This window comes from Pungitius pungitius, chromosome 9, assembly GCF_949316345.1.
Source record: "Pungitius pungitius chromosome 9, fPunPun2.1, whole genome shotgun sequence".
Lineage (NCBI taxonomy): Eukaryota > Metazoa > Chordata > Actinopteri > Perciformes > Gasterosteidae > Pungitius > Pungitius pungitius.
Window position 1 is genome coordinate 13,923,207 of NC_084908.1, and position 6,127 is coordinate 13,929,333.

Here is a 6,127-nt window from a genome sequence, read left to right on the forward strand (position 1 = left end):
ATTTCATGTGAAAGTCTGTTATACAAAACAGACACAAAAGACATTTTTTACAGCCTTATATGTTTAAGGCTTAAGAACTGGCCAAATTACCTGGTGGCCCTCACAGAACTTACTGTCTAACTCATGCATACAGTATCTGATACTCCCAGAAATACACGGTCGTGTCAACCAGAGTCCTGCCAATAGCCTTGATGTGCATGAATGTGTGAGTGTCCAATGTTACTAGTTTTCCCCCCCTCATTTTTGTACTCCAATACTTGATACGTAATACTAATTTAGATACCTCTGAACAAATTCCAGCGTTGTGGCGGCTTCCGCCTGATACTCTATGTTGAAGACGTAAAAACTGGCGAACAAGACAGCGAGGGCAGTTGGGAAATCTGGTATGGGTGGTGAATGTGCGATCACAATACGGCCTTCTATCGACAGCATCCACCGGTTCGCAGACCATGCGGTTTCTCCTGCAAAAAACAAAACAAGAAATTCAATATGTCTGACGGTGTTTCAATAAGGTTTACATTCTTCTAAATTTTTATCCTGTGTGTAATTGAAAATAAGACCCAATGAATCATTAAATTTGTACTATTTAAGAGTTATCTGTATATTATGTATGTCTACCTAATTGTATTTATCTTTCTCAGACATTTTATTTAATAAGAGTTTTACCTAACACAATGAGCCTCGGGGTGGTGGGAAGTGAGCATTCCATCTCGGCATCAGCAGGCGTCGTTGTTGCCTGCAAATATTTCAATCTAGAATTTAGTTTAGGTTTTAATTATGGCCAACAAGCAATAAATAAAAAAATGTAATGTACAGTTCATGAACGTGCAGAACGATGCAATCGTGTATACCAAAAAATGATTTACTACATTGCATAGACCCCAGATTTCTCCCTATTTTGGCCTACTGTACAAGACAAAAAAAATGAATTGTAAGCAGGTAAAAAATTACATATACATATGAAAACTTACATCAGCTAGGACAAAAAGGCCATCGTCTGCTTCCTTGAAATATGCCATCATGACCAGCATCGCGGCAAGACCATCCGTGCCCTCTCTATCCTCCTTCAAGGCTTCTTTAAGAACAGTTTTAATGTCCTTACTCCACTTCATCATCTGACCACTGAAGAACTCCAGGAGCCTCTTCCCCTTTTTGTCCAAATCTTCATTCAGTCTGGTGTACAGTTCAACACCAGTGAGAGTGGTGAAGTGGGAAAGTAAAAACTTCCAAGACTGGAAAAATGGCCACCGCTTGCTTAAGTCCAGAATAGTGGGGGATGGGCTTGCATTTATGTCTTCTCTTTGTTTTATATATGTGATTGCCATTAGCTCCTCTACTCTCCCTCTCTCACTTGCTCTTAGCCCCTCTTGATTCAATATTTCCACCATTTCTTTCCTCTTTTCTTCAAGTGAGGCTGATGTTTCTCCCTCTGGGTTCTCCTGTGGCTGCCAGCTAACACACCCATAACTATCAATTCTGGCACATTTGGCAACTGCCGGCTGGTCATCATCACTGGTCTGAGAGCACCTGGGCTTCCTGAGACGGGAGAGGGTGTTGCCTCTGTTGACATACTCAACTCTGGTCTTGAGCTGATTCAGTAAACTGAAGTATCCGCATCCAATTATTTCTCCCTCATCAGTTTTATCTAAAAAGCTCACAGGATATTTCTGGGTTATACCTTTTGCTACTGCTGTGCAGTCTTTTCTTGTGGGGTTCAAGCAGTGTTCTCTCATGGAATCGACGATGACTTTCACCATGTGTCTGCGATCTTCTACCTCTGGTCTATTATTATTGTCGATGGCTCTTCTGAGAGTGGGCCTCATTTTGTCCCATGGCACCACAAAAGTGTCCAACCAAATGCTGTTCTCCTGTGAACTGGTAAAATACAAAATGCTGGAGGAAGTACTATTTTCGGTCTCAGGTAAAGATGTGGCCATGGTTGATGTTGTTTGATCTGGATACAAAAACAAAAGCGAGAAGAATATTTGCAACTATGCTGCAAGCTTATTGGAATCATTTGAGCAACAAACAACTTAAACATGTACATACATAGCAGAGCAAAATAAGCCACTACATCGAAATGCTTACCCCTTTTGCAGCCATTAATGATTTTTCTGCACTGAATCGGTGTTAGAAGATGTCCAATGTCTCCCTCCGTGATGAACTGAAGATCATCTGGTGTTTCCACTCCAAACTTGGACACCAACTCAACAACAACCGCCTTCAGTCTCTCACCATCTAGTTGTGGCAGCACTGCCTTTATCACATTCTCAATTGAATCCATTTATTCGTCTTTTACATGTAACACACAGAATGGTGAAGAGCAATCAAGTGAAGACCAAAGTTATTGTATTCATTCAATGGGTAGTAATCAGCAAGACTCTGAATGGTCAGACACTCATAATGAGCAGAATTAGGGATTTGTAGACAGTACACACCAAGATCCACGACAGGCACTGAACGATACAGCTCTAGAACAAAATGCACACTCGACTGATTGATCAGGATGAGCACAATTTTTCCAAAGGTGTAGCCAATATCATTTTGGGACACTACAACTGCCATGCCTCTTTTGTACAGTGTACCTTTAAATGTTACAGATGGTGTTTCAATAGTGTCTTCTGGACGAAGGTCTTTGAGCCTGACAGCCCTCTGAATGCCAATCTGGTATAGTTGGTCATCAAACTTAGTTGCTTCCCCTATTTGAAGCAATGGAGGAAACAAGCTGCCGGAGTGTAAATATGCTTGTAGCAACTGGTGTCTTTCAGCTAAAGTACTGCAGAGGTTTTTAAAGTTATGCAGTTTCCTAGCACACTGCTTAAAATAGCTGTGCTTGCTTTCAAAGCGCAATGTCCACAATCTAATAAGTGGACCAAAATGAAGGATGAGCTCAGGGTAGTGCACAAGGTAGTGGTGTTTGGCTTTTAGCAACTTTCCTGGAAACAAAGTGCTTCTTTGATGGAGGTATTCCTCAATAAGAATCTTGAGATATGCCACTTGGTTGGTATGGATCTTGGGTGCACAGATCAGATCAACAACCTCCCTTAGCTTTAGCAATAACTCCCAAACATCACCTTCAGGTGCAGTTTTGATCCTGTCCCCAATCATTACAGGAAGGAGACGCAAGAGGCACCAGTTTTGAGCAGCATGCCCACCCAGCTTTTCCCCATTCGGGCTAACCTCACATGGTTTGTTGTTAGCATCACTGCCTTTGAATGGAAAGTTTGAAATGATCCTGTTTAGCTGGCAATAGGTGAACCTTTTCTCAACTGTCACCAAGTGCTTGATGTATAGAGCAAGATCAACAGAAACAATTCCTTCAAACAGGTCATGACCCAAACAGGGAGGGAGGCCAGGCTGGCAAACATGATAATACTTCAGCTGATTGAAAACTGAGTCAAACTTAACCCCACCAGTCATTTCCTGATTTAATGACGCTTGTCTCACCAAGGTGTTGTAAGTTTCTACAGATCTGACAGGGCCTGATTTTGTAGGTGTTTGCTTGAAGGTATCACGGTCTATTAGGCAATACCTGCAAAAATATTTGCTTTTACTAAAGTTCTCCGTAAAACCTCCAATGCAGTGGGACCCTAGATTGTCCCCAGTTATAGCAACTACAGTGGCCTTGACAATGTTCCCATCAGGGCCATGAATTCCGGTTTCTTCCATTTCTTTTAAGTCATTAATTAGATTAAAGAAGATCTTTTCTTGGCCAAAGAATTTGAAGTCCTCTTCCCTGCATAAAAGGACTAGCTGCATTGGATCAATGGAAGACCTGTTGTGTGCTGCAATCTCCGCCAGGGTCATATAAACAGCTAAGATCTTGTGTTTCTTTCTTCCAGATCCAAGGGGGTTGGCAACCTCAAATGAATCTTGATACAAGATTATTGATATCGAAGATGGGGATTCCTGTAACAATTTATTGTTTTTGAGGTTTTTACCATCTCTTAGGTCTTCCAACACTCCAGGAGATGGTGCTGTGTCAGATTTTGCTTGGAGATATTGGTCTTGAACTACATTCTGACCAAGTAGTGCCTTCAGTGTATCTTTAATGGAAACATACTGGCAAAATCTCTCTTTTCCATTAGCATCAATACCCAGGTACATTGTGGTTGGCTCAACATAGTTGAATTTACTCTTGAAGAGAGTTTTTCGCGTTTGGTCACTTCGAAGTACACCCTCATTGCACATTTTCAGGAGGTCATTTTTTAGGAGTTTATCAATAAGATCTTTTATATCATTCTCAGGCACATTTAGCATTGTTAAGTCTTCATGCAATTTAGACAAAAGATGGGCTGTGCTGTAACTGTGTACTTCCTGGAACTCTACAATTAACTTCTGAATAACACTGGCTGGTAGAAGCATTTTAGCCTGCATTTTGAGATAAAATAACGCAAGACTGTTCATGAAGTCATTCTCATCTACTTGATTACTTGCGTTATCATTTCCATCATTCAATTCCTCCATTCTATCATTTTCATCACCATCCAATAATCTATGAGACGCTTGGCTCACTTCACCATTTAATGAGCCAACAGTGGCAGTACTTAAGTTGCAGGGAGATTTTGTTTTATGTTTACGGGTCAAGTGCGAGGAGAAGGATGAACAGACATTAAATATATTCAAACAGTTCTTATAGGGGCACCTCACTTGATTCCCATCTTTGATGTGGAGCTTAAGATGCTCACACAGGGTTGAAATGTTCACTGACACGTAACCGCAACCCTCAATTTGGCATTCCAAAGCATCATTTTCCACTTGTGTTTTTCTCACTGGTTTACCATTGACTGTGTGCCCATGGAATCGATACATGTGCTTTTTAATTGCACTGACTTTTGCAAAAGCAGTTGGACATTCTGCATCTCCACACGGAAATCTATTATTTGCTAGATTCCTGTGAATTTTAACATGTAAAATGAATGCAGAAATTGATGCTGCACTGAATTTACAAACCTTACATGAGTATGGCATTTGGACAAGTTAACAGAAGATTGCTAAAGGCAAACACAATTTAGAAACGGTTGGAAGTAAAAAACATTTTTGCTAACAAAAAACACAAATAAATTACTGAACTGATTATTAACGCTAGATTTAGTCAGGACAGAGCATGTTCAGGAAAGCATTTAACTTACAGGCAAATATCTTGTCTTTTCAGATCCAGTCCTTCAATGTTCTCCCACTCGTTATTTGTTAAAAAAAGTGGCATGAAAATTTAACCAGAACATTTAACCAGCACAAATCCCGTAACTCAATTTAGTACGCTAGTTGTGCAGGGTAACTTGTTTTTCCACTCCAGTACTGTTGTGCTGAGCTGTACGACCATCCTATCCATTGAAATCACTCAGAATGAGCGCAGCTGTGTCAAAAAGAGAGGAAACGAGTGCAAACGAATACTCCACCTCAAGTTCTAACAATCGTCTTGATTCAATGAAGTTGCAGTTGAGAGCTTTACCATCTAAACTTACCTACTTGCATAATGTGGTATATATGGTGAAATTTGTAAAGAAATACCATCATATGTTAAATAAATAAATACACAGTACACTACTTGGTGTTCTGACTTTCTACAGTAATTTTTAGGTAACTGTGTTTCTCACATTTTTAATGACTGTGACTATTTGGTTACTGTGTTTTTTTACAGTACACAAATAGTTAATTTGATATTATCCAGTACGTAATGTGTTGCTGTGATTTACAACAGTAATTCTTACTTACTGTGATTTACTACAGTACCTTTTTGGCTACTGTGTTATTCTAGAGTACTTTTTTATTTGCTGTGTTTTATACAGTACGCAATGTGTTGCTGTGATTTACAACAGTAATTCTTACTTACTGTGATTTACTACAGTACCTTTTTGGCTACTGTAATCGCTCACTGAATATCCAGTAAATTACTGTGATATTGTTTTACAGTAGCTTACTGCTCACAAACACAGTAAATAACTGTAAATATCACAGCGATTTTTTACAGTGTAGTACAGTGTGTTCCCAACTCACTCGGTGTGTTTGTCACACACCGAGTGAGTCAAACACCTAGTGCTGAATGATTATTAGACATTTTTAATGAGAGCTTCATCAGTGTCAGACTCACCTACTACACCAACAGCTGATCGCACATCTGTTCTCA

The 6,127-nt window shown here is 39.9% G+C and overlaps 1 long non-coding RNA gene across 1 annotated transcript; it reads right to left on the reverse strand.

Moving 5' to 3' along the window:
* Nucleotides 1-348: 348 nt before the first annotated feature.
* On the reverse strand, nt 349-1,104 carry LOC119195404 (uncharacterized). The gene is made up of 3 exons (XR_009956958.1): nt 972-1,104; nt 667-736; nt 349-461 (listed from the first exon to the last, which is right to left on the reverse strand). It is a non-coding gene; the product is annotated as an uncharacterized LOC119195404 (long non-coding RNA).
* Between the last annotated feature and the right edge of the window lie 5,023 nt (nt 1,105-6,127).